General features: G+C 44.1%; 1 long non-coding RNA gene across 1 annotated transcript; it reads right to left on the bottom strand.

Annotated features, from left to right (window-relative positions):
* Positions 1-1,187: 1,187 nt before the first annotated feature.
* On the bottom strand, positions 1,188-13,819 carry LOC120892591 (uncharacterized). Its single transcript, XR_013426157.1, has 2 exons — positions 12,894-13,819; positions 1,188-11,669 (listed from the first exon to the last, which is right to left on the bottom strand). It is a non-coding gene; the product is annotated as an uncharacterized LOC120892591 (long non-coding RNA).
* Positions 13,820-19,623: the final 5,804 nt, after the last annotated feature.

The raw sequence follows: 19,623 nt of genomic DNA, 5'->3' as shown, positions 1-19,623 counted from the left end.
CCCCTAGGCAGCATGATTTGTGTCCTCTGTTTGGTAGTGTGGTTAAACAAGTCTGCCTTTTTCTCACAGCTATGAGGGCAAAAATCTATGCCACGGAGACAAATGCAAGCCCCAAACAGCATGCAGGGCTCAGATCATGAAGGATAGGATGCTGCATTTCTTAGCAAAGCGCTGTGAGGGACCAAGCTGCTGTCTGTCCAGCTTGTCACCACTGGACCTTCCTTGTAAGCACTTTTCAATAAATCTTAGGACTTGCACACTATCTTTGGGTACTTTCTTTGGTCTCTCAGCAACCTATCCCATTGTTGTAGCACAACTGGGCTGTGGACAGTACCCACATGCTCACACAGTATCAGTTTACTGCTCCCAAGTCAATCTCTTCCCCTGGCTCCCCATTACTTCAGTGGCTGCCCTCCCAGAATCCTCCTCGGTGTGCTGATAGACTTCCTTGGGCATCTCCACCAGGGCAGCAGAGATGCCTGGACATGCCTGCACAACAGCAGGGGATGTCACAAGTGTTATATCCTGGGAGCTACACAGCCCCTGAGAAAATGTCCTTCGATTCATCAGCCCCTGGTTCATTAGCTATGCTGGACATGCCCGAACGGCACTTAGAAGCAAACCAGTCTCCCAGCTACTGGCATATACAAATAATACTTACGGAGTGACCCTGGATGCAAAGAAATTGTGCAGTTTGGATTGCTGAGATCAAAATTGAGTCTGCACCACATATTTATCATCCCCCAACCGATATTCTCCCCATAAATCAAGCTCTAGCACTTTGTAGAAGTGCTTTCAGGTACAAAGTACCTCCTCGGTTATGTTCTTCACCCAAAAAACAGTGCATTTTCTTAAATACAGAGCCAAAGGCAGCAGACCACTCAACTAAATAAGAAAATGCTCTTAATGCAACAAATATTCTCCATGCTACCTAACTCCAATAAAATCAGAGTGAAAATATATTTCCTCTGCCCTCAATAAAAAGAATGTGCGCAAGTTTTAAAAAAAAAAAAGCTGAGGGGCCCCACTTATAACATCTCTTACAAAGACAATCAAACTACGTGCTCTTCATAAAGAATTTGCAGGGTATAGAGTGCGTGACTAGCATGCATGAGGCTCTGGGTTCCATACCCAGTAACACACACACACACACACACACACACACACACAAGACTACACGAGTCATATGGTTGGTTATTTTAGTATTTATGTGTATGTCAAAAGTATACATGACCTTATACAATAAATAAGATTGCACTAAACAAACAGTAAAAAGTCTGTGCCCTAAGCACCTTTATAATCAAAGGTAAAAATAAAACAAGAAGGATCCGTCCAGCTGAAGCCCTGGTAGAACACTTCATCCACATGCGGGCTGCTCCAGGTGGGAAAGGCCACCATGGCAGGAAAAGGAGTGTGGGAAAGAGAGAGGAAGACAGTGCTGGGCTGGACAGTGCCAAGTTTGTTGTCTCCCCCGGCTCCATCAGCTGGACCAACCGTGTCCGACAGGAACTCCCTACACAGAGACCACAGTGGAGGGCACTGGTTTCCGGTGGTGGCTCCGGGTGCCTCTCTGAGATGAGATCCTCCAGACTCTGGCTGTGATGGGGTGTGCAGTGTGGATCTCCTCTGAAGCCCTGGTTCCTCCTCTGTAAGAGGCGGTCACAACAGTAATATCCTTGGGCCACAGGTTCTCGAGAAGGTTAGATGAAACAACAAGAAGTGACAGTGCTGACATCGTTTCTAAAGTCATAAGTAAATTTCATCTACTATTTTCTTAAAGGAAAATGTTTGTCCCAACTTGAAAAACAAAGGAAGTAGCAGATTGGGTGGTGAGTGAAGGGCAAGATAACCGTAAAAGTTCTCAGAATCGGCACTAACAGATTATAAGGACCCTGAGGCAATTTCTTCATTGAAAACAAAAATATTAGACTACACTGTGTTGGACTCACCTAAAGCTCCTTTATATCCTTAAAATCACTCCATGGCTGAATTTAAAACCATAAGTTCCTACATAAATCACATTTCTTGCCAAAACACCCAGCACCATATGGGCTCTCTTGCTCTCTGTAAGCTAGATTCAGTGTCACCATCAATCAAATGATGTCTCCCAAGACACGGCTGACAAATTTAGACTAGGTTGTGTGTGTTTGTCCTGATTCCTGATAAAGGATACGAGGAAGGATCAGTTCCTTTCTTATAGCTCAACATCTGTCCCCCCGGCCGCAGGGTCCTTTTGTTCTGAGGGTCCCATGACTTTGGCACTTCTCAGGGAAGAAATGGCTTCCAAGACTTTATACCTCTGGAAAAATTCCTGAAGGCCTGTAGTCCCTTTCCCCTGGCCACCTGAGTCCCTTTGAACATAGCTCCAGTTTACTTCATGAGGTTTTCCAAATCTGGTAGCCCTGGAAGAAAAAATGCAATGTTGACTCTGAACAATAAAAATGTTATTGGAACGACATGAATGACCAGAGAAGCAACCAAGGAACAGCATCTTCTCAAGGAAATGCTCAGAGGTTGGCGGGTGATTTCCAAAGCCCAGAGTTGTGGTCCCAAGTGGCATCACATGACATTTCAAAATCTCTCCCCCTTCATATTTCTCATGACCATCGATGTAGAACCCCTGCTTTTTTAATGAGAGTTAGAAATCATTTCATTTCCTTCGTGTTCCACGAGCATTTTGAAATCCTGTAACAAAGGGTGATATGAAACGGATATGGGAGATTTATCTAAAATCCAATTGTGTTTAGCAATCGTGCTGCTTAGGGAAATCCCCCCTGTACTCGATGGAACATGATCTATTTATGTGACAATAGACAGCAGCCACAATAAACGATGGTGAGTGATTACCTAAGCTGCAGGTATTAATGCTGTCCCCATCTCCCTTTCCCCTGGCCACCTGAGTCCCTTTGAACATAGCTCATTTCTATGAAATCCACATCCCTTCAGTTGAATGAGCTGTTTCTCTCACATATAAATTAAATTAAATTTTCCAACAGTGACAGTCAGTACACCAACACAGAGAAGACCGTCTCTGCGTGTCCCCATTGTGCTTGTAATAATACATGTTGATTTCTGTTTACTTTCAGTTGCTGAAAAGCAGCTCCAATTTTGAAATGCAATACAGAAAATAAGAAAAACAGTTCTCATACAGTATTTAATCACAGTGGTAGGCTGATTAGATGGCATCATCTTGGTAGAAGAACACAGATTTAAGTCAGAAAATCTGGGTTCCAGTCCTAGCTCCACCATTTATGACTAAGTGTCTGAGACCCAGTCACTCATCTGTAAATGAGAGATGGGATAACATTCTCGTAGGACCATTATGAAGACTAAATAAAGTAATCTAGGCCAAAAGAAGAGAGTTGGGCAAACATTAGCTGTGGTTTTGTTATCAATGCCACCTCAAATCCTCCATGGAAAGAGAGAGAATGACTAAACACAGAGAGACAATAAATGACAGATGATAGATGCATAGAGATGATAGATAGAGATGCTAGATCTTATAACTAGTAATAATTACTCATATGTATGCAGATAATATTTTATCATTGCAAACTAAACTTCAGAAGTTATGGGGTATCCATACAGAAAATAGGATGATGGGTTGGTAGGATGGAGAAATGGGAGTTACTGTTTTGAGGTAGAATTTTAGGTTTTTTGTTTGTTTGGGGGTTTTTAAATTTTTTTTAATTGTTGATAGACCTTTATTTATTTTATTTATTCATATGTGGTGCTGAGAACCGAACCCAATGCCTCACACATACCAGGCAAGTGTGCTGCCACTGAGCCCCAGCCCAGAATTTTAGTTTTAAAAAAGATTAAAAGAGTTATGGAGATGGACGGTGGTGATGGTTGCGTAATATTATGAACATAATTAAGACCAAAGAACTATACACTTAAAATGGTTAAGATGGTAATTTTATGTCATATGTCTTTTAACACAATATTTTAAATGGGAAGGAAGATCTCAGGATCTCTGCATACATTTTCACTAAGCGTGGCCTGTGTCAGGTCATTCCTCCAGCCAAGAGTGGGGCGGGGAGATCAGCCTGCCCTCCGCCCACAGGCACATCCTGGCATGGGCTGTGTGTGCCTGGAGGCAGGAGCACCTGTTTCTAATTTATACAAAGTCCTATGGACCTGCTGTGTATATGATCAGAATTATTGCATTAAATCCTCAGAGAATTCTCAAAGGTATTATTTTTTTGCCCTACTCTTACAAATCAGAAAACTGGACCCCAAAGACCTAAATACATCATCCAAGGGATTGAAACCTCAATCAAAGCCTTTCGTCACCTAGGCCAATGCAGTGTCATTACGCAGCCAAAACCCAGGAGCAAAAGAGCTCTCAGGCAACTGTTGAGCGGGCTGATACAGAGCCAGGCAAGACAACCCCAGAGGTCACATGACCCCCTCCTGGCATTTCTAGCAACAGACCCCGAATCCTCAAAAGCAAGATATAGGTCAAGAACTTAGTCCACAGACCGGGACACACATGCCCGAGCTCTGTCACCTGTATAACACAAAACATCCAGTTCCTCCATAAAAATACTTTTAATATAAGAAGAAAAATAGATAAACACAATGAAATATTAAGAAGCTAAGATAGAAATACAAAACAGATGTGTCTTGTTGATTGTGTCTCTAAGCTGATGGAGGCTCCAGATAAAGCTCGTCAAGATGGAGCGGGGGCCAGTCAGACTGCACGGGCCCTGGGAGTGGGAGGGTGGCCCCCGGTCTGCATCTAAGGGCTCTTGGCAGTGAATCCGTCTCGTATGGGTCACCCGGGAAGGGACGGGCAGATATAGCATCTACATCTTGCAGGTGGAAATGAGCTGAAAAGACCCAAGTGGAAGTGTGAGCAGAGCAGATAAAATCCTGCAAACTGAAGAAATGCATATTAATGACCCACTGATGAAGGCAGATGATGAGAGATCCAGGCAGGGAGACAACCAGGAACAGCCTGCCAGCCAGAGGGGAGTCGGAACAAGGAGCAGGAAAAGGTGCGTGTGAGCTCTTACTCCTCTCGTGGATGGACTAGTTCTATTTAAAGAACCAAGGTCAAAAGGGACAGGAAGATCTAAACCCGGGGCTCTGGAAGGCCAGCGGGTGAGCCATCGAAATATGTATATGGATAAAAATTCAGCTCAATGCTACAAGAGTCCGGTAGCTCTAAATGGGGTCCTAAAAAAACAAGATAAGTGGAGCCAAGAAGCTGAAAAATCATAGAAACTTATACAAAAGGGAAAATCTAGGGCACAGCAGAGTGGCAACAGTCACTCATTTATTCGTTCAACAAACTTAACTGGGTGTCCACTAATAATACATATAGCAATAGTAGCAGCAGCTAAGGCTTATGTGGCTCCTATCTCATGCTCCATGTCCTAGGGACTTTAAAATCACTTAACCCTCACTTCCCTACGAAGCAGTAACTCCTATTTCCCTATTTTGTGTAGGAGAAACTGAGGCACAGAGAGGGTGAACAGTTTGCCTGAGATTATTCAGCTCATGAGTGGCCTGAGCATGATTCAGGCCCCACTCTGCACACACTCCCTGAGCTAGGAGAATAACCTGCTGTGTTCTGCTCCTCTGCCAGCTCTTAAAAGGCCTGGCTTCCTTTTTCTAAGCAATTTTGCCATCTGCAGAAGTTCTGGAATGGCAATCAAGAGGAACACGGAGAAGTAGGTCCCAAGAAATCTTTCCATCAATCAGTCTCCTTACCCTCAGCTGAGTCCCATGTAAGACAAGCTTACCGAGTTACAGGAACCTAACCATGGTGTTAATTTACGGGAGAAGAAAGAATCTGTCCTCCCAAACATTCTTCCAGCTTCTAAGGATAGAGTGGAATTATGCCTCTGTTACCTGAAATCCTTAATGTAAGAAAAAAATAGTCTAAGGCTTCCTATAGTTTGCCACTAGATAAATGTAAGCCTCTGCTAGGAAACTGTTCAAACTTTGTTTAGAACATTCTCTGGGAAAGCGAAATGACCTTCAAGGAGAAACTCTGAAGACGTGTCTGCATTGAAGATAATTTATGAGCAGCGCATCTGGTAAGAGGCACCTAAGAGCAACGTGATCGCAAAAACCAACGGGGAATTCAGCAATGTTCAAGGCACTGTAAGAGCCCAGTCCAACCGTTTTAGTGAAGGGGCTGCAGCTTCTGCCTCTGGCCTGGATTGAGAGCCCTTGAAGAAAGAGCCGTGGAGCCCCACGTGGTGGCATGAGGACGTGGTAAACGACAGTTTGCTGCAGGTTTTCTGGTTGTTTTGTTGCTGTTGTTGTTTGCTTACTTGCTTTTTTTGTTGGTGGAGTTTTTATTGATATTTGTTATTCAGTGGGCGGAGCCCAGGGCCTCCTGCATGCTGAGCAAGTACTCTCTACCACTAAGCTACACCCCAGCCTTTTTAAAAAAAAAAAAAAAAAGACAGGGTCTCCCTAAGCTGCTGAGACTGGCCTCAAACTTGCGATCCTCCTGCCTCAGCCTCCCAGGTCTCTGGGTTTATAGGCATGCACCATTGTGCCCAGTGGTTTGCCACAGTTTTTAAGCTCCCTTTGAATCAACCATTGCACTTGTCTATGGTCACACACAAAAAATCACCCTACAACATGAGGGCTTAAAGCAACAAACCAAACTTGTTCCTGCTCATAGTTCTGCAATTAGGTCCCTTCTCTTCATGTCCACCATATTGTCTCCAGCGTGGCAGCTGCTGAGTGGACACACGGTTTGCAAGTCAGCTCAGGGCTGTGTCCCAGGAAGAGTGCTGGAGGGTGCTGTATGGCCTCTTGTGATTTTGCCTTTTGTGATTTCATTGGTGCTGGTGCAATGATTTATTAAAAGTATTCTTTTTTCTTTGTCAGTGATAGATTTTGGGGTATGGGCGACAAAATCAGAACTTTCTATGTACCTGGGGGAACTATAAAAATCACATCATTGTTTCCACAAAATAATTAAAGGCTATAAAATACCATCAGCTGAGCCCGGTTCTGGGTTCTAGAATAATAATCCAAACTCCAGGAAATCTGAATTACACACCAGGACATCACCCATATGCACGAGGAAGTCATCTCAGCTTATCTTTTTTCAGTTGTGGTAAAGTGTACACGGCTAAAAGAGCATTTTAACTATTTTTAAGTGTACGGTTCGATGGCATTAGGTATATTCGCTTTATTACGCAGCTGTCACCACAGTTCATGTCCAGAACCTCTTCACCATCCCCAGTATAAACTCTGTACCTCTCTCCGCTCCAGCCCCTAGTGACCACGATTGCATATTCTGCCTCTAGAAATTTAACTATTCTAAGTAACTCAGATAAGTGGAATCACACAACGTTGGTCTTTTTGTGTCTGGGTGGTTTTACTGAGCAAAATATTCGCAAGCGTAGTATTACATTTTCCTTCCTTTTTAAGGTTGGATGACATCCATTGTACGTATAGAACCGTTCGTGCTGGGTGTTTGAGTCATCCTCGCGTTTTGGCTACTGTGAACCATGCTCCTGAGAACACAGGGGTGAAAATATGTCTTCTGAGTCCCTGCTTTCAATTCTTTGGGGTATATAACCAGATGTGAAATTGTTTTCATCACATGCAAGAAGTCAGGGATCACTCCTAAAACCGTGGTAAGCACCGCCGACAGGCTGACCCCCTTGACCGTGAGGCCCTCCAGTGCTGCCTGCTGTCCACACCTGACCCGGCCTCCGTCGCTGCATCCGTCCCCCCAGCTTCTCACTCCCTGTCTCTCCTCTGGAGCTCTGTCAGGAGACGTGTTTTGTCTTCCATCTCTGGCCTCAATTCCCCACCACCCACCGCCAAGTGGGAGCCTGGTAAGTGCCGAGTGAGTGGAAATTGGATCAACTGAACTGGGACAGTCAGCCATCACCTCGTGGAAAAGGTGATCCAGGTGGTTACCAGCCGGTTGTGAAAACCTTTCTAAGACGTGAACCTGGACTATAATGCGGGGAGGTAGGAAAATCGTAGGATGAGTGTGAACCTTCCTAGCCTTGGAGGGCCCTGAAGAGGGTTGTTCTGCTCAGATCTAATGCACAGGGAGGCTGAGGTTCCCGAAAGGCCTACAGACCAGGAACACATACACATGCGCCCTTTCTGACTATACATCCAAATAGACACACCAGGGTGTTTTAAGACAATAGTGTTCTAAGTATCTAATAAATAGCTAATATTCTAAAATGCCCGATGTAGTGAAAAGTTAACAGCCATAATGTATCTGACCAACTTTTAAGTATGACAGTAAAAGGATTTTTGTATATCAGTAAGTCCCAAATCTTATTCCAACTAGTTCTCCCCCTTGTCATTGATCCCACGTTCTCTTGGGTTGAGTCAGTCCTTTATTCAATGTCAGCCTCCTCTGATCTCTAACCCTTCCTCTGCCTTACGTGCTCTTCCTGTCATTGACTGCCACCAGATGTGCCTCAGATTTGGTCCTTCCTTTGTTTATTTTCCATCCCTCTGTTTAGAAGGCACACTCTTTGACCGAGAAAGACTTTTTCCTCTGCCAAGAACAGCATCTAAAACAGCACTATTGAATAGCAACGCAATAAATAATCATTAAATGAGTCTACAGATGAAGTTATATTTAAATATCAAAAACTAAATTGTACTCACACCACAAAGCAATATGTGTATGCAAATCTAACGTGTGTATATGTGTATATGTACACGTACACACACTCTGCACACTCACACACAGTGCTACGGTTTGAATGACTACTGTGATTTCCAAAGTTCACATGTGCACACTTGATGGCAATGCGATGGCATTGAGAAGTGGGTCCTTTAGTGACTGAGTCATGAGGGCAGGACCCTTACAGAAGGGCTGAGGGGGGAGTTGGCCCCACCCTGCCCTGGCACCACAGGAGGGCACAGAGCTCTCCCCTCTTCCACCCTCCACCAGGTGAGGACGGAGCAGACAGCAGCCCCCGCTGGAGGTACCTTGATTTTGAACTTCTCAGTTCCCAGGACTCTGTGAACAGAGAACCAGCCTGTGGTTCTCTGTTTTGCAGCCTAAACAGACGAAACCACAGGTGCACACGTAGAAAATGGCCACACCAACCTTGGCAGCAGCACAGACACTATGACCCGGGGATTATGGCTTTTTCCTGTGTTCTGAATGTTCTCCATCACTTCTGCGGGTGCTCTGTGTAGCCAGGCAGGGTGCTGTGTGGCTGCCAAGGACGCTCACTCTGGTCTAGAATCCTTTCCTCAACTTTACATGCTCGAATACTTGATTTGCTTTACAACCCAAGAGTGACTCGTGCCTCTGAGGATAGAATCACGTTAACTAATCTTATTTATAAAAGAAAGATATACATCTTTAAAATAAAAAAAGCGATTCGCAAGGGAATTGGATGTTTACGGGAGCTCAGTTGTAACCCATTTATTTAATGGTCATGGATCAGCTCAACAGCACTCAGCTTTGGGGCCTGGTGGTATGTAGCCACAAAAGACTCTTCCTGTCCCCAGACAAGCGACGTGTGCAGGCCAGGAGAACTTCCCCGGGTCACAGTGCATTCATGATTTCAGAACTTGGTGACTTTGCTAACTGCCATCACTGACTATCTACTTCCTCTTCTGATTGACAAGTTAGGTTCTTAGGACATGAATTCAAAGTAACTCATAATAGCTTTGGTCATGCTAATACAGCTAATTTGACATTTTGGCTTCCTGCTTCTGGATTTCTGCAACATTTGTATTTAAGAGATGATTTACATATATCTAAAGTCATCATTATGCTTTAATTTTCTAGATAATTCCCAGAGACTCAGGGTACTTTGTTTTCACAGTTGCCTACACTAAAATTACAAATAATAATAATAACAAATTTCTAAAGACAGGAATGTAAATGACCCATATTAGAAAAAGTATCCTTTTTTAACATTATTTTTTTTAAAGAGAGAGAGAGAGAGAGAGAGAATGTTTTTAATATTTATTTTTTAGTTTTCGGCAGACACAACATCTTTGTTTGTATGTGGTGCTGAGGATCGAACCCAGGCCGCATGCATGCCAGGCGAGCGCGCTACCGCTTGAGCCACATCCCCAGCCCTCCTTTTTTAATCATGTTTTTAAAAATGCAAATGCTTTAGAACTTGTAACAGGGCCCCAGCTGGAATCTAAATTGTGCTCACCTCAAATTCAGTGTATCTGGACATTGAAAAGGACTAGTGGAACAGACTCACCCCGAACAAGTTACCACAATGTTGAAGGCTCTTCCCAGGAAAGAACGCATCCTAGAAAGCATCAATGGCCTTCGCCTGGAAGGAAGGAGAAGGCCAAGAGAGGGTGGCGTGTAGCTGTCACTCAGACGCTCCTCCAGCCCACACCTACAGCAGGTTGCGCCAATAGGAGCCACAATGCTTCCTCTTCTGATCCTCCCTGGGACCTTTAGACTGTAAAGCATCAGCAACCTGGTGCCAGTAGTGGCCAGGTGGTGGTCTCCACTGCATTGAGCACCTTGTCACCATGCATGGCTTCAATGTCCTTAGCACCAAGCACACGGCAATCAGTGACTTGAACACGGACACTGGCAGCTGTGTGCATCTGCAATAATCAAAGTCATTATTGTCACCACCGGGAGAGGAGATGTTGAAGTTCCTACGGCACAGACATTATCTTAAAGATCATCAGGCTAGTTTGCCAAACCTGAGAGGGCTGAAGTTTGTTCAAGGAAATCGAAAACAGATATTGTGAAATACTGTTCATACCATTGTTATTCGAACCCATACCAAGGTGGGCATGGCTCGGGAAGTGTGTGGTTTACACACCTGAAAGTTCAGTTGGAATTGCAGAGAATCATTTCATCATGGAAAATGATTCATTCATAGGTGACAGAAGACCAAGTCATCAGCCTCCTCTCTATTAAAATCACACAATATCTACCATCTACATATACTTCTGAATTTGAAAAATTGTTTTTAAAATAAAGAGTATACAGGGGGCTGAGGCTGTAGCTCAGTGGTAAAGTGTTTGCCTCCTACGTGTGAGGCACTGGGTTCAATCCTCAGCATCACATAAAAATAAATGAAGATCCTGTGTGTCCATCTACAACTAAATAAACATTTAAATAAATAAATAATTAAATTTGCCTTTAAAATAAATAAATAAATAAGGAGTACAAATGATATCATAAACACCCATTCCCACTCCCAAGATGAACCAATATTCATGATCTGTCACGTGTGCGTCTGGTCTTTACTTTTAAGAAATGAAGCAGCGGTGTCCGCGGTGTCCCAGAGACCTCTTCTCCACTTCCCATACCCATTCCCAGTCCTCGCTCTCCTCCTTGGCCAGAGGAAATCAGCAATGCAGCTTCTGGATCCCCAACCAACAACCTAACACATCTCTATGGACACATAACCAACCACTAGGTCAAGTGGAAGACAAGGAGAGGACATGCACCAAGGTAAAAGCTTTAAGTAAGAGATGGGAAGAGAATGATATGCTCTTCTTCTATAAATAAGAACCCTTTTAATTCCTTTTTAATTCAGGGGAAAGTAATCAAGGAAAAATCAAATACCTTCAGTGCAGAAAAGTATTATATAGCTGTAAATTCCCTCTTTCTTTTCAGTTGAATATGAGAAAATGATAGAAGAAAGTTGGGAGCTGGGAAACAGAGATAAGATGGTATTTCTTCCTGGCAGCGATTCCTCCTTCAGAAACTGAAAGAAGAGGAGACAGAGAGAGGCCGGCTGTTGGTTCTCTGAGCAGTGAGTAGCTGGAGGTACCATGACGCCAGCCAAGCCCAAAGGACACAGCAAATCCCTGGACTTTAACAGGCTTCTGATTCCAAGCTAAGAAAAGCAAGATAAGCTACAAAAAGCATTCTAATCAGGGCCCAGAGGTGTTTGACTACAATAAATAGATACACCTGCAAAATTAGTGAAAAAGCTAACCCAATTTTCCCCTAATTTTTCCGTAGTCTTTATTTGCTTTAAGAGTGACTAGAAAGCTTTGTTTAAGTACAATACTCATTGAGGGTATTTAAACAAGACTCTCCATTGAAAAGCAAAAATAATCTACAAATGGAGGATTATACATCAGGGGCCAGATTTCTAATTAAACAAGGAGATTCAATCTATTCATTTATCTCTGCTTTTTCCTGAAATCTGAGCAATATTAATATTAGAGGAATAAAAAAAATGCATTAACTCCCAAGTTCTTAAAGCTTGGGGGAGGCTAAAGCAACTAACCCCTGCATGAGGAGAGAAATGGAAGCCTCTCGAATCCCAGGGAGTCAGAGAGCAGAGAAGAGGGGAAGCAGCAGAACTCTGGAAAACAGAAAGCAGGAGAACTTGTGGTCGTGGAGTTTCCAAGAGAGGAGTCTAGAAAGTACCAGAGTGAGGGGTGTGGGGATGAAGAGAGGGGGCACAAACTCCCTCGCATCACAGAATATTGCTGGAAAATTCAGGACTTGGAGGTGATGGGAGCCAAGTCATCCTGAGAGCACCCCCCCTTTTCCTCTAATTGAGTGCACACCAGTTAAGATGTAGATCTGTGAGCCAGGCAATGGGAAATCAGAGCATCACCCTCCATGTGGGATCTTGAGAAAGACAAGTAGAAAACTAATGAGAGTCCAATGGGGCCCAGAGACAAGTTGGTTTTAACAGGTTCTGAATCTCCAGCTTCCTCTCTTGATCCTGTAGTGGCATGACATCGGGGGAAAGCTGGGCAAAGAATACACAGTAACTCAACGACTTTTTCAACTTTTCCATAAGTCCAAAATCATTTCGAAACAAAGCTTTTTTGAACAGTTAAAGTTCTCCTTGGTTATTAGAAAGCAGGGCCAATTCTGCCTGAATTAGATAAAAGTGCCTATCAGCCCTACGTTAAACGGATTTACTTAGCCACAGTTGCAAACCGCGATGGGCCAACTCAAGACTTACCACAAAACAGAGCCAGTAGGCTCCCAGCTGATCCCTGGCCAATGCTGATGAGAAGACAACACGGAACAGGCCTGTCGTCAGTCTGAGACCTCAGGATCTCCTGAATGAAAGGTGAGAGGAAAGGGCTAAGCCTGCCCACGGTTCCTCGCCCGCGCTCTCTCTCTAACTGCGTCACTCCTCGCACCTGCAGAGTGGTCGAGAAGGAAGAAGAAGGGCTGAGGGTCAGTGGTAGAGTGTCTCCTGGTGTGCACAACACGAGGCCCTGAGTTTGATCCCAACATTGCAAAAACAAATAAAAGAAGTCAGAAGAAAGAACACAGAAGTATTATTCTCATGCAGTGTTCTCAACCTGATGGTCTCAAGATCCTTCTAGACTCTTGAAAATTACTGAAGACACCAAAGAGTTTAGATCACGTTGGTGCTACCTGTCTATGAATGTGTTTCCATCACTGTTGCAAAATACCCAAGATAATCGACTTAAAAGGAAGGAAGGTTTATTGTGGAAGACAGGTTTCAGTTCGTGGTTGTTGGCCTTATCGCTTTGGTCCCGTGATGAGGCAGAACATCATGGTGGCGAGTGTGTGGTGGAGCAAAACTGCTCACCTCATAGTGGCCAGGAAGCAAAGACAGAGAAAAGAAGAGGCCAGAGTCCCATATCCCTTCCAGGGCATGCCCCCTGGAAGACCTAACTTCCTCCTACTAGATCACACCTCCTAAGGGTCTGTCACCTCCCAAAGGCAGCATAGGCTGAGGACTCAGCCTTTAGCAGACAGACCTTGATTGGGCATTTAAAATCTAAACCTAATCAATCAATATTAGCTATAAAACTGATATCTTGACAATCTATTCATTTAAGTAGTACTAATAATTCTAGTATATTTTAACATTAATAACACATTTTATGAATTATATTTTCCAAAACAAAAGCATATGGTGAGAGGAGTAGCCTTGTACGTTTTTTTTCAAATCTCTCTAATACATTCCTTAACCAAGGACAGCAAGATTCTTGCCTCTGCTTCTGCATGCAATCTGTTGTGACACCAAAGGTCATGCAGCCTCGGGAAGATTCCTGGGTATGCTCCTAGGAAAATAAAAGAGTAAATAATATTTGGGTATTATTATAAAAGAATATTTTTACCTTTCAGACCCCCAGAGTTCCCTGGACCACACTCTGAGAAGCACTATTTTAATAAACGCCCCTGTACGTACAGAAAGGGCAGGGTAAATGCTCCTCCCACAGGAGACAGCCAGCCCCTGGGAGCAGGCCTGGAGGGAAGGTGAGTCTGAGACAGGCACTGGTCAGGAGTCCAACCTTGAAGCAGCTAGACCCCTCCCCCAGGTCCCCAGGTCCTCTCAGCTCAAAGTCATGTGCTTGTCTCTCTCCCTGGGCTGCAGTTGGCTGAGAGGTGAAACCCTGACAATCTGTAGGCTCAGGGATGGCATCAGAACTGAGGGACATTCTTCTTAAGCAGGAAAACTGGGTGGGGTCACGCATAAGAAGTGGTAAGATCCTCATCCCCCTTGCCCTACTCCTAGAGTCTCAGCGGCCTGGTTTGCTACCTGCCCCTTGGCACACACACCCAAGGCAGTAGATTGGGCAGCTTTTCTCTGAGGAAACTGAACAACCTAAAGAAAAAGAGCTCTAAAATACTGATTTGGCATATCCCTCCATGAAATAGCCCCCACCAATTACCCTAACCTAAAGCCCAAGTCTTCACAGTCCTGCCTCTGTACCCAGTTCCCGTAGTTGATATCTCACCCTATACCCTGACCTGCTAATAGACAGCTCAGAATGACTAAGCCAGACATCCTCAGAGAACAACACGGACGAAACAAGGAAAGAGAATGGAAGGACAAATGCTAAAAGAAAAAACCCCACAAAAGACCAAAAGGAACGTTCATCAAACAACAAAGGACTTCTTGGACATTAAAAACAAAAAGCAGAAATTTAAAAATCAATAAAGGTTTTGAAAGATAAACCTGAAGAGGGCTTTCAGAAAATAGATCAAAGAAAAATGGATAGATAGCTAATAGAAAAAAAAGTAATGCTTAGAAGAGCAAAGAACCAGTACAGGTTAAACACGCATCAAATACATCCCCAGAAAGAGATAACTGAGAAATGTTTCAAATAAATACAAACGTTAAAACTTTGCAGAATTCAAATAACTTGAGGTTCCAAATGGAAAAAGGTCTACATGTTTCCAGGTAAATACACAAATATATGAGGTGGGGGACATCAATATGAAACTGCAGAACACAAGAGAGAAAGAAAAGATCCTAAAAGCTTCAGGAACATAAAAATAGGTGCACGTGCCAGTGGAGACCCAGAAAGGCATCAGACCTGACAATACCAACTCTGGAAATGACATGATAATGGAGTGATGGCTTCAAAACTCTCAAGAAAAATGATATGCTAGCCAGCTTCCTGTGACTTAGACCAAATACCCGAGAAAATCAGCTTTGAGGGGAAAAGATTGAGTTTGGCTCAAGGCTCCAGAGGTTTCAGTGTCTGGTCAGCTGACTCTGTTGTTTGGGGACTTGTAGGCAGAACACCATGGCGGGGGATGTAGCAGAGGAAAGCTGCTCAGCTCCTGGCACTTGGGAAAGGGTTGGGGATAGATACACCCTTTCAGGGCACCCCACCAGCAATCTGCTTCCTCCAAGTTCACCCTGCCTCCTGAATCTTCCACTAATGCCTTCAGATTGTGAATCACTCAATGGGTTCATCTGCTGATAAGGTCAGAACCCTCATCATCCTGTCCTTTCTGAAAAGCCTCACCTCTGAATGCTGCTGCACTGGGGACCTAAAACTTCAGCCCGTGAGCTTTGGGGGGACACTTCAGATCCAAACTGCAGCAGATGCTTATCCACCTAGAACTCTAACCAACCATCACGAAGGCAAAGGATGAAGAAATGGGCACAAATGCAAAATCTAAAAACAATTACTTCCCCATCTTTTCCAAAATGCTCCTAGAAGAAACCACTCATGAAGGAGAGGAACTCCTTCCTTTCCTTCCAGCTAAGGAGGGAAAATACGGACTCCAAGACAGAAGGCATGGCAGTCATTCTTCACGATGGCCCCAAAGGAGCTCCTCCTCTGGTATTCACATCCCTGTACGGTCCTCTCGGGCACTGGACAAGAATTGGCCCGAATGACCAGCAGAAGGCAGCAAAAGTAGCACCCTGACCCTTCTGAGACGGGGCTAGCAGAGCCCCTGATTGCCCTCTGCCTCTCTTCCTGTAGAACATGTAATTGACTTTGGGGGAAGGCAACTGCCATGATGCCAACAGCCCTTTAAAAAGAGGAACCGAACCGCGCTCCGTGGTGAACTCCTAGGAACCCAGAAGGCTCAGGCCAGAGGATCTAGAGTGCAAAGCCAGCCTCCGTCAATTAGCAAATAGCAAGATCCTGTCTCTAAATAAAGCACCCCTGGATTCAATCCCCAGTACCAAAAAAAAAAAAAAAAAAGGAACTGAATCCTCCTGCCAAGAGGCATGTGAGCAAGCTCAGAAGCAGCTGCTCCAGTTTCAGAAACTTTCGTCTCATGAGAAACCTGAACCAGAACCATTAGCTGACCTGTTCCAGAGAAACGGTGAGAAAATAAACGTTTGTCCTTTAAAGTTGCTAACGTCTAGAGTGATTTGTTACATACCAATACACAACGAATACACAGGTGTCCACCATAAAAGAGAAATAAAAGAAATTCCCATGATAAGGAAGCCCTAGGGCAATAGCCATGTAGCAGTCTTAGAGAGCATCCAGGGTAGATGTGGGCAGGAAGCCAGAGAACTTCAGGAAGGGTATCTCCCAAGAATGTGGAACTGATTCGTGATCTTCATATTACACGGTAGAGAGAAATTGCCTTCTTTTACTTTAAGTGAATACATGTTTGTTTACATTCAGAAACACTTCAGGTTTTGACCAAAGTGTTAATAGTTACACAGAAAGCCAAGCAAAAGAAAAAAGAATAATTATTAGCTCTAAGAAATGAAATATATATATATATTATAAATATAGCTCAATTATGAATAATATTTGTATCATCATAGTCAAGTAGATAGTGAAGTCAGAGTTACTCAAAAATTGTGATAATTCTACTGTGAATGCCAAGAAATCCAAGTTAGTGTATCAGGAAGGGGTGGTGGTGGAGTTTAAGAAAGCTAAAATTCATTTTCTTTAGTCAGAAGGCAATAGATAATGTCTAAAAGGTAAAGATCAAAATATTGTCTAAGTCTGCTACTGAGGAATCCAAAGGTTAGTACCAGACAACAGCTAAAATAACTGAAAATTGTTGACTTTGTGGAGCAGAAACTGAGCCAAGAGGCCAGGCTACTCAGGAGGCTGAGGCAGGAGGATCACAAGTTCAAGGCCAGCCTGGGAAACTTAGCAAGATCCTGTCTCAATATAAAAAGGGCTGGGGGCATGACTCAGTGGTAGACTACTTGCCTAGCATGCATGAGGCCCTGGGTTCAATCCCTAGCACTACCAAAAAAAAAAAAAAAAAAAAAGGAAGAAAGAAAGAAAAGAAATTGAGGGTGGGAAGAAATGGGCCATGAATGACCTTCCATTAGCCTTGTCATTGTCTTTGTCTCAAAAAACAATTTGATTAAAATAAAACCTTAACCTTACAGTATTTACCTACCATAGGGCAAAATCAATAGGCAATGTCTGCGATTAATAAATCACAGGACAGAAAATGTCTTCCTATTTGTTAGTAGCCACCAAGAGATCTCAAAACCAGGAGTAGTTAAATGTTGTTCCTTCCAGGAAGCAGGACGGGAATGGTTTTCGGATATTTATTGCTGTATTATAAAGCATCCTTAAAACAAGAGGAATCAGGATTTCAAGCCAGAACAATGCAGGCCTGAGCAGGAAAGGTTTGTCTCTGCTCCTCCTAGAAGCAGCTAGAATAGCTCCTCTGGGGCTCAGGCCATATTCTCTCCATTTGGGTGTGAAGATCCTGGGCCTCGCTGTGCAGTCCCCCAGGGCCAGGTCCTAAATTCTGAGTTCCTGTGCCCTGCCTCTGCCTGCTGGTCTCAGTAAATTTCCCGTGTGACTTTCTTCATTCATGCTGTTTTGCAAGCTTGCTGTTGGCCCCAGGAACAACAGAAAATCTTCAAGATTCCAGAGACTGAAGGGCGTGGAACATGGTAGAGCCCCTGTCTGAAGAGTCCCCCACTGTCCCCAAGGCTGGAGTGTGGAGAATGGCAGGACACTGAAGAGCATTAGTCATGAGACGGTCCATCTCCCTGGGGTTTCCTACTGCAGCCAGCACAGACAGGCGAGTGAGACATTTTAGGATGGTCGCTTAAACGACACCCCCACTTCCTACATGGCCCCCTGCATGTTTTCAAAGAAACCAAAGAAGGAAGAAATGGCATTCCTGGGCCTCTCTGCAGCCATCCCAAGACACAAGCTTGACTCCTCCATGTCCAAAGCCAAGCGACTGGATCAGGTTGGGTGGAGACAGGTGACAGTTTTAAGGGTTGTGCCTGGAACTCCCCATGGCATTGGGAACAGATAGTGAGGAGGAAAACAGTGCAGGCCCAGGATGACAGGTCTCATTGAGACAAGAGCACATTGTAGAGCAATGTTCTTTCACGTGGGTTATGGCGACTTTGAATCCTGGATGCCTTCCTTTGCTTTAGTCTGATATCCCACTGTCATGATAATATAGAAAAAGTGGGCAAGGCTGGAACGTGGTGGGCCATAATGACTGAGAAGAAATACAAGAGCCATGGACAGGTAATTCCAGCACCTCGACCTGTTCTACATCAGAATCTTTTTCTAGACTTCGTAACATCCTCTATGAAGACGTTCGTGTATAGTGAAACGATCAAAAATAGTAACACGAATGTTCAAGTTTCATCTTACCTTCCTTTGTTCATATCAAATGAGCGGTTTACTGTTTTATATATGCGTTTAGACATTTAAGAGGAACTGCTAACCTGAAATTTTCAAATATGTGCTACATAAATGAAGTAACAGAGTTGATGCTCAGTTAAAGAAAACTTAAGTGTCCAAGTAGAAACCTCTGTGTGTGTGTGTGTGTGTGTGTTTTCTATCTCCAGAGGAATGTGCCATTTGTTTATTTAGAGAATATTTATTGAAGGAGCATGATTCAGGCACTATTCCGGGCTCTAGGGAATATCACAGTGTCCTGAGTTCTACTGATTCTAAATGAATATTCCAAAATTCAGTGGCTCAAAACATAGCCATCATGGTGTCTCTTACCTCTAGGGCTTGAACCCCGAGGCTTTGGGGTCTCTGATCCAGCTGCAATGAGATGGTGGTGGTGACAGGGCCCAGAGTCCTCCCAAAGCCTTGCTCAGTCACATGTTTGGTAGTGGGTGCTGGCTGTCAATGAGGACCCAACAGGGGCGATTCAAAGTCGCCTCTTGGTGTGGCCTGGATTCCTGACAGCATGGTGGCTGGGTCCCAGGACTGGAGGTCTCCAGAGAACCAGGAGGAAGCTACATGGTCTTTTAGGGTCTAGCCTCAGAAATCTCACAGAATGACTTCTAGCAATGGTCACAGACCTGCCAAGATTCACGGGGACTAAACACAGTCCCACCCACAACTCTCAATGGAAGCATGTCAATGTCACTTTCTAACTAGATAATGTGGGAGTCATCTCAGAAAGTTCCACCTGCCACAGAAGTGATCTATAGTACAAAGTCTCGGCCCTCATATTCTAAACAGGTGGGGTTGGAGCCTGGCAAAGAACAT

Source organism: Ictidomys tridecemlineatus, chromosome 9, assembly GCF_052094955.1.
Source record: "Ictidomys tridecemlineatus isolate mIctTri1 chromosome 9, mIctTri1.hap1, whole genome shotgun sequence".
NCBI classification, from domain to species: domain Eukaryota; kingdom Metazoa; phylum Chordata; class Mammalia; order Rodentia; family Sciuridae; genus Ictidomys; species Ictidomys tridecemlineatus.
This window is presented reverse-complemented; position numbering and strand designations above follow the sequence as displayed.